Below are 9674 nucleotides of genomic sequence, written 5' to 3'. Positions count from 1 at the left end.
TGAGATCAGCAGCATCATCCCAGGCAACACACACATACCCATGAGAAAGGAATACTAATTGTTGTATGCCACTGAGGTCTCGTGGTTGTTACACAGCACTGTCTCGGCAACAGCCAACTGGTAGAGAGAGACTAAGAGCAACCTTGCCTACCCAGGCTTTTCATAAGTTACAGCAATTCCATCTGACCAAAGAAATAATTAGAAAACAAGAGACTACGTGGCTCAAAACCAGACCTGCATAGCCACACAGTACGTGAATATTGTGTCTGAGGTCAAGGCCACACTGTATACTTCTGCCTGTCCTCTCCACAAATCCTGACTGCTGTCCTTAGGTTTCTCCACCAGGACAGGAGTCCCAGCTCTTCAGCCAACATCTTTGGCTACCATATGGTGGTCCCGATGGAACAAGGATATATCAATGAAAAGACACTAACAGACCCAGGCACAGAATACGAGTTCCGTTGCTGTGGGTAAGCCTACAACTCTGTACACCCAGGAGTGGGAGACAGTGCAGCAGGCTCTGATGGACAGACTAGCGCCTGTGACCCTCAGGTCCCCCCACTGAAGGAAGCCAGCTGCGGCTGTGACCACCCCCATCAAGATGAGGTTCCCAACAGGTCTGCTCAAGCAGGTCTTCTCAGACGGCACACTAAGCACCTGGAGACCTCGTGAAAATGCAGGTTCTGATTTATCAGGTCTGGCGTGAGGCCTGAGATTAAGCTGAGACTGATGCCCTTGGTCCTCAGGCCCAACTTTGAGTAGCAAAACTCCAAAGCAATGGTATGAGTCTCAGCCGCACACTGGAATAATCTGGGAAGCTTTTGAAAGCACTGACGCCCGGGTCCCCCCCGAAAGGCTCTGAAGTAGGGGGCCTGGGGAGCACCTGGGCACCCTAGCCATCCCAGCGCATAGCCACTTTCTAAAAGCACCCTTCACTGTTTTTAGGGGACGTGTCCTGGCTTGCCGCCTCTCCACTTTTCTGGAGCCTCTGGTCTCTGTTTGCCTACCCTTTATCCTCCCAGGTAAGGGAATCAGATGTTTTTAACTAAAGTGATTCCCATGTTGAGAAAGACATCTCAAAAAGGCAAAATAGGAAGGCAAAAATGGAGTCCTTCAAATTGAACAAATGTGACCTTTTGAAAATCTCACTCTCCTGCCCTTCTTTTCCTCATTCTCTGTTGCCCAGGGCAGACGCACCCCCCCCCCCCCCCCCCCCCCCCCCCCCCCCCCGTGCTCCTTCCATCCACTGGAAAGTCGGCAGCGACAGGCTGAGCAGGGCCTTAACTAATCTGCAACCCAGAGTGAGTACGTGGGAAATGTTTGCTTTTTAACTAGGATAATTTAACAGCTGTTTTAGAGCAAAACAAGGGTAGAAACACGGAAGTGGGCTTAAACTTTATGTGAATTTTTGAGGTGAAATCCCAGACTTCAGAATAATGCAGAGTTTGCTACTGAGGGCCTCTAGGTGGGGGTTGAGGGTGGGGACCAAACTTTGGAGGGCTTAGAAGCGTTGCCATATTTAGCAAATAAAAATACAGGGCACTCAGTGCAATCTGAATCTCAGACAAACAATGAATCATTTGTTCACAGAAGCGTGGGCCCCAGTCACACGCAGTGAGTGAGTGGCACAGTTGAGTCCCCCTCCCCCCCAGCCCCGGTCTGTCGGGTTCTTCACCATGACAGTAGGTGTACAGTTAGGCCATGAGGCAGACCCTGGTGAGCTCCAGATGACCTCAGGAATTCCGGGAATCCTCTGGAAGCATCAAAGGGCATCCGCCTAGACTCTTGGCTTATGTGGATTTTGTTTGTTCCTTGGTTTTTTTGTTTGACAATCTTTGCGTGCTTGGGCCCTATGCTCAGAGTTTAGGAGTCAGGTCCGGGGCAAGCACCTTGAAAACAGAGAGCATCAACTTCTTGGCCTTGGGTCCTCCATACCTCGATTTAAATGCCCATCACCACCCCCCCGGCGGCCCGTCTCCCCACAGGTCTGGCCTGATTCCTGCCCCTTTCCCCACTCATACCACAAACCCCAGGAAACCTTGTCGATCTCCAGTCTAACCCTGACCAGTGCCACTGCACAGGATTTGGGGAAACCAAGAAAAACAAACTAAAGTGTGTGTCTCAAGTCACATGAATTGGGAAGGAAGGGCCCAATCGGGAGAGGGGAACAGAGGGGATGCGGTAAATGGTGACCCATCTACGAGTCCTTTGCCTTCTCTGCTCCTAACTCCCTCGTGTAGAAATGGGTACGCCGAGCAAGCTGCCTTCGGACATTATTCCCCTGGGCACTGTCCTTCTCGCTTCTAAGGCCCCCACCCCCACCCCTGAGGAACTGTGCACTGGGCACTCAGCTTCAGTCAGGAGATCTTTCCTGAGCCCTGAGTTTGTGCCAAGCATGCTGGGCCATGGACCTCAGCAGTGGAGGAGGTGACCTTGGCCCAGCTGACTGCCCCACAGCATCCCAGACATGAGAGCAGAACAGCCCAGGACCTCCTGGCACTGGTGAGGCAGACTGACCTGGTCATGGCTGAGTGTGTATGCCTGTATGTGTGTCAGCAGCCTGGTCCCCACCCCACCCTGGGGGCCGGTGGACAGCCTCACTGACCACAATGCACTGTGTCAGCGACAAGTAAACAGGATGGATTGATTGCTGACTCCATAAACAGATAGATGCCAATCATCATCTAAACAGGAAAGTAAAACACAGAACCCGTGGGGAGAGGAGCCTTCACTATTCTCTGTGATGGAGGAGAGAAGGGGGAGGAGACAGACAGAGAGAACCCGATGGACACAGGAGTGAAGGAGCAGAGTCACAGACCCGGCGACATGGGCAGCACCGAATCCACGGTTTGGGGGTTGCTGTGTTTCTACCAGCTGTTCTGTACCCCCCAAGGTGCCCCTACTTGCCAAGCTCCCCTGCCCTGGACCAGTCTCCCCACATCTGACCTCCCGCCCTCCCTCCCATGGAGGCCTCCGCACCCTCTTGCAGGCCCTGCTCAGACTGCAGCTTGTCCTAGAAATCCTCAAGGATCAACCGCCCACAGGGCTCCCTCTCTTTTGCACAGAAAAGTTCCAAAGTGTGTCTCCAGCCAGGTATATTCTAAGAGGCTCATCTTCTCTCCTTTTGGGCCACTACCGAGTCCCATATTATAGGATGTATGATTTTTCGCACTTTCGAATAGAAACACTGAACTCTTTGTGGGTCCACCCAAGGTCACCCCCAAATGAGGAACAAATTTAGCCTCCTGAATCTTAGCCTTTCAGCTCCCACCCTCTTTCCTGGTCCACTTATTGCTGACCTTTCTTGGCCTGCCCCACCCCCTGCCGGGTCTTGCTAGTACTGTGTCTTGAAGGAAGCACTGCAGGGAAAGGGGGGTGACTGAGGTAGGGGGTGGCTAGGGCTGCCAACTTCCTGGGAGGAGCACTTACCCATGAAACAGACCATCCTCTGAGTCACTGAGACAACTGGGAGATCCTGGAGGTTGGGAGAGGCTGACTCATCCTTGTCTCTATTTCGTCAGGGAAGGAAAAGGCCTCACACATAGGGGAATGGCCGGTTCATCGTCATTTCCCCCACAGAATCGAAAACTGCAATGAAGCCGTGTGGAAAGATGGAGCAGGCCCCAAGAAGTTCCTAGAAGATGTGACACGGGGAGAGAGAGTCTGGGGTCCTTTCAAACCACCATGGACAGGAAACTCAATATTCAAATTTAGACTCAAAAAAAAAAAGTACATTTGAAAGATGTTGTTTGTCTTGCAAAATAATCATTCATTAGAAAGCCCAGTCTCCAGGGTTTGCTTGCAGATCCGTCAGGGAGCTCACAGCACTAGAAACATCTGCCCGTTCTCACCCGCAAGTTGCAGGTCATCCCCAGGTCCCCTTGGCTCCTTCATGCTAGTTCAGAGCTTCTCAAATTCTCAGAATCACCTGGAGAGCTTGTGAAAAACACAGGTGGGTGGGCCCCCCCCGCCTAGGGTTTCTGATTCAGTAGGGTTGGGGTGGTGCCCGGTCATTTGCATTTTAACAGGTTCCCAGGTGATGCTCATGCTGCTGGTGCGTGAAGCACACGTTGAGAACACGAGTGAGTGAGGCCCACCTGCCTGTGCTCTCTGCCAAGGAACATCACACTCGACCTCATGGTCGTTGCTGGTCTCCCCCTTATGTCAGGGCCGCAGGGCTCCATGGGGCACTCTGCCTTGCCTGGTGGACCCATCACACTTCCTGAGGGAGGGTGTTACCTTTCTCACCTCGGCCCCCAAGCCCCCAACAGCCCCTCATGGGCCCAGCTCAGCTCAGGAAGCAGACCCCATTGCCTTCCCACCACCAAACGTCAGCCCCACCTGCCCACTCTCTCTCCCATGCTCCTCAGAAATGGAGGAGGTGTCTGCTCCCACCTCAGGCCATTCCCACGGCCCGTGGCTGTCCTCCTTCGGTTCTCTCTTCTCTCCTCTGCCTTTCCTCGCCCCTCTCTTGTGGGAAGAGTGGATCATTCCCATAAGCCTACAAACATCCTCCGGAATCTCTCGTCTTTTAAAAAAGGGGACGGCGGCGGGGGTGGGGGGTTGAGCAGCACCTTGGGTGGCTCAGTCGTGTGAGCCTCTGACTCTTGGTTTCAGCTTGGGTCATGATCTCAGTCTCATGAGATCAAGCCCCACATCAGGCTCCATACTTAGCAGAGTCTGCTTGAGATTCTTTCCCTCTCCCTCTGCCCCTCCCCCTGATCTCACACTCTCTCTCTAAAATAAAGAATTTTTTTTTTAGAAAACAGGGGGCGAGCTACCCTAGACCACCTCATCTGCCTCTAGCTATCCCCCGCCTTCCTCACCTAATATTCACCGCAAAATTTCTCCAAAATATTGGGGATATTTCCCATCACCACTTCCTCCTTCCCAACCCACTTCAGTCTGCGTCCCTTTCTTAGCACTCTGCTGGAACCCCAGCAACTCCCACGTTGCCGAATCCAGGGCCTTGCCTCAGTCAGTCTCTCAGAAAATTTCGAGACCACTGACAGCTGCCTCCTGCTGGGAAGACCTTCTGCTCGTGGTTTCTTTGGCCTCACTCCTCCCAGGGGTGGAGGGCCCTGGTCTTGGAGCTCACTGCTCCCCTTCTCTCTCTCTAGCCTCATGGCTTCAACATGGTGTCCGCTGAGTCTGGATGTACAACCCATGATCACTCCCCTGAGCTTGGATTTTCTCCAACTACCTTTGAGCATCTCAAACACAACATGACCAAATGAAACTCTTGATTTCCCCTGCCCACTTTGGGCAGGGAAGAGGGTATATAACAGAAAATTTACCATTTTTAAGTGTACTGTTCAGTGGCTTTAAGTACCTTCACAGCATTGTGCAACCATCACCACTATTCATTTCCAGAACTTTTCCATCATCCCAAACTGAAACTCTGTACCCATTAAATAATATTATTTAAGATGACTCCCCCACCACCCTCAGCCCCTGGTAACCACTATTCTGCTTTCTGTCCCTATGAATTTGACTATGGTCGGTACCTCGTGTAAGTGGAATATTTATCTTTTTGGTGTCTGCCAGATGACTGTTTCTTCCCTCAGTTTCTGCCATCCCCCAACTGCCCGAGAAAACTCCCCAACAAATAAATTGCAGGTTAGCTGGCTCTGAGTAGGTTTCCAAGGTGTTCTTCAATTTTTTTTTCATGTATTTGTCTCGCTGTTTTAAAATTTTTAAATATATAAAATAAAATAGTCAAAAAAGACATAACACCATGCTCCTACTTCTCAGATTTATCTTTCTTGACATTTTATGTCAGTTGCTTTGTCCTTTTCAAATACAAGAAATAAAACATTATAATTCAAATTGTAATCTCCTTTTAACTCCCACCATCAGAGGCAACAATAAATATATATATATCATCTAGCCAATTTTTATAGTGCACACTTAATCTATATCACATCTAACTTGAGACACCATCAGTTGTAAGATGCACTATTATTTTAAGCCCCACTTAAAAAGAAAAACACTGACAAACTATGACACAACACTTTCTAATCTTAGATTTTTATTTTTCCTAAGCTATTGTTTTTATTATTTTTTTTAGTTATTCATCACTTACATATAACACCCGGTGCTCATAACAAGTACCCACCCTGATACCCATCGCCCATATAGCCCATCCCCCACCCATCTCCCTCCATCAACCCTCAGTTTGTTCTCTATCCTTAAGAGTCTCTTATGGGGGCACCGGGGTGGCTCAGTCCATTAAGCGTCAGACTCTTGATTTCAGCTCAGTCGTAATCTCAGGGTCATGGGATTCAGCCTCATGTCAGACTCCCAGCTGGGCGTGGAGTCTGCTTAAGATCCTCTCTCTCCCTCTCCCTCTGCCCCTCCCCCCATACTTGTTCTCTCTCCCTCTTTCTATCAAAAAAAAAAAAGAGTCTCTGACGGCTTGTTTCCCTCTCTCTTTTTCTTCCCTTCCCCTATGTTCATCTGTTTTGTTTCCTAAATTCCACATATGAGTAGAATCATATGGTATTTGTCTTTCTCTGACTGACTTATTTAGCTTAGCATCATACACTCCAGCTCCGTCCATATCATTGTGAATGGCAAGATTTCATTCTTTTGCATGGCTGAGTAATATTCCACTGTGTGTGTGTGTGTGTGTGTGTGTGATTATATTATTATATATATATATATATATATATATATATATATATATATGTATGTATTTCACATCTTCTTTGTCCATTCATCAGTAAATGGGCACTTGGGCTCTTTCCATAATTTGGCTAATGTTGATAAATGCTGCTATAAACTTCGGGATGCATGTACCCCTTCCAATCTGTATTTTTGTATCCTTTGGGTAAATACCCAGTAGTGCAATTGCTAGATTGTAGGGTAGCTCTATTTTTAACTTTTTGAGGAACCTCCACACTGTTCTCCAGAGTGGCTTCACCAGTTTACATTCCTACTAATGGTGTAAGAGGGTTCCCCTTTCTCCACATCCTCACCAACATCTGTTGTTTCCTGTGTTAATTTTAGTCATTCTGAAAGGTATGAGGTGGTATCTTACTGGGTTTTGATTTGTATTTCCCTAATGATGAGCGATGTTGAGCATTAGGTTTTTATTTAATACTTATTAAAAGGCCTCCTTTAGGCCTCTTTAGACATATATTTTATCTTACCATATTTCCTCGAACCTAAAATACCATCAATTTTAAGATGTAACCTGATTCAGAGACTTTTTAAACCTTAGGATTGATGAATTATGGCTTACCACTCTTGTGCATCCTTTCAAGAACATAAAATTGGTTAAGTATTCTTAAAATTTCACATCTAAAGTTCCACTCTTCTGAATCACTTTTTAAAAAATTAGTGGACTTTTGAACAGTTTTAGGCTTAAAGGAAAAATTGAGCAAAACATACAGAGTTTTCATATACCCCTTCACCCTCTTTCCCAATTTTCCCTATTTTGAACATCTTGTATAATGGCGGTACATTTGTTTTCATTGATGAGCCAATATTGATGCATTACTATTAACTAAATGCAATAGTTTACATTAAGGTTCTCTCTTGGTGTTGTACATTTTGTGGTTTGACAAATGTATAGATGACACGTATCCACCATTATGGTATCATACAGAATAGTCTCACTGTCCTAAAAAATCCCTGTGCTCAACCTTCCCCTCTCTCTCCCCACCAATCCCCCGGAAACCACTGATCTTTTTACTGTCTCTATAGTTTTGCCTTTTCTAGAATGTCATATAGTTGGAATCATACAGTATGTAGCTTTTCAGTTTGGCTTCTTTCACTTAACCTAAATGGTTAATTGGTCCTCAAACTGTCTAGAAACATCAAGGGATGTCAGTGTCTGGTCATACCACCAAATCACTACAGTTTTTGGTGAGCTTATTCTACTTTTTGGTGAGTTTATTCTACTTTTCTTTTTTTTTTTTTTTTAAGCAGGCTGCACGCCCAACATGGAGCCCAGTGCAGGGCTTGAACTCATGACGCGGAGATCAAGAGTCCAACGCTTAACCGACTGAGCCACCTAGGTGCCCCTGTACTTTTTAATATGAAAATTACTTTCCATACTGGAATGTAAATGCCCTGAGGTGTTTAGAGGTTGTTTGAATGCTCACACAAATAAGGAGAGAACATTTAAGGAGGAAGAGAAAAAGGTCAGATGTATTCATCTAATCCAGTCCTTCTTGGTGAAGTAGGTGGGAAAGTCATCTGCCCAAAGGAGAGAGAAGGCTGGGAGAAATGGTTCTGGAAATTTGACATGACAACAACCAAAGTTTTTGGCCTGTGTTGGGGATGGGGGATTGCACACAAGTGTGTAATGAACACATTTACTTCCATGTCAAAGAAAGTGAGATTGTAAAATACTCTGAGGATGCCTCGATTTTTTTTCTTCTTTTTTTTTTTAAAGGTATAAAGTACATCCAGGAATGTTTACCCTTGTTAGTATACAGTTCTGCAAGTTTTGAGAAACATGTAAGTTGTGTTATCACTACCACAATTGATGTATAAAACAGTTCTATCACCCCAAAATATTCCCTCATGCCCCTTGGTAGTTAATCCCTCCTCCTTCTCCAGCCTCTGGAAACCATTGATCTCTTTTCTGTCCCCACAATTTTGCTTCTGGAATACATGGAATCATACAGTATCTAGCCTTTTGAGTCTGGCTTCTTTCACTTGGCCTAATGCATTTGAAATTCATCTATGTCGTGTATATTAGTAGTTCATTCCTTTTTATTGCTGAGTAGTATTCCATTATATGGATATACCAGATTTTATTGTTCACTAGTTGAAGGACATATGGGTTATTTCTTATCGGGAGACTATGAATAAAACTGCTATAAACATTTGCATACAGATTTATGTGTGGACATAAGTTTTTATTTTACTTGGAAAAATACTTAGAAGTTGGATCACTGGGTCATATGGTAGGAGTGTCATGACATCTCAATAGGAGTTTTAATCTACTTTTCCACAATGGCTAATGATGTTGAGCATATAGTCATGTGCTTTTTTGTCATCTGTATATCTTCTTTTGTGAAGTGTCTGCTCAAATCCTTGCCTGTTTTTTATTGGATTGTTTGGGTTTTTCTTTTTAAGATTTTATTTATTTATTTGACAGAGAGAGACACAGCGAGAGAGGGAACACAAACAGGGGGAGTGGGAGAGGGAGAAGCAGGCTTCCTGTGGAGCAGGGAGCCCGATGTGGGGCTCGATCCCAGGACCCTGGGATCGACTTGAGCTTAAGGCAGATGCTTAACGACTGAGCCACCCAGGCGCCCCTGGGTTGTTTGTTTTATCATTGAATTGAGACTTATTTCTATATTCCACTTTTTGAACAGGAGAAATGAACTTGAAATGATCCCATCATGTGTTTTCTTTAAGCCATATTTTTTTCTCTGTGGTTTCCATCACATATTTCAAAATAAAGGTAGTCATAGTCTTTCTAATGGCAGCAAATACTCTGGCCTTGAAACTACTTTTTCTCAACCTCCTAAAGCATTTGGTAGCAGTGCTTTATTTTCCACTCAGAAGCTCCTGAGAATTGGGCAAGTGGCAGAGCCATGAAAAGAGAATGTGTCTTGTGCTGGGAAGTGAATACAATGGAAAAATACATAAACACGTTTACTTTTCTCTTTCTTTCTTTCTTTCTTTCTTTCTTTCTTTCTTTCTTTCTTTCT

This window comes from Callorhinus ursinus, unplaced genomic scaffold, assembly GCF_003265705.2.
Source record: "Callorhinus ursinus isolate GAN/ISIS: 27379988/994484 unplaced genomic scaffold, GSC_fseal_2.0 scaffold29, whole genome shotgun sequence".
Classification (NCBI taxonomy): Eukaryota; Metazoa; Chordata; class Mammalia; order Carnivora; family Otariidae; genus Callorhinus; species Callorhinus ursinus.
Note: the sequence above shows the minus strand (reverse complement) of the source record.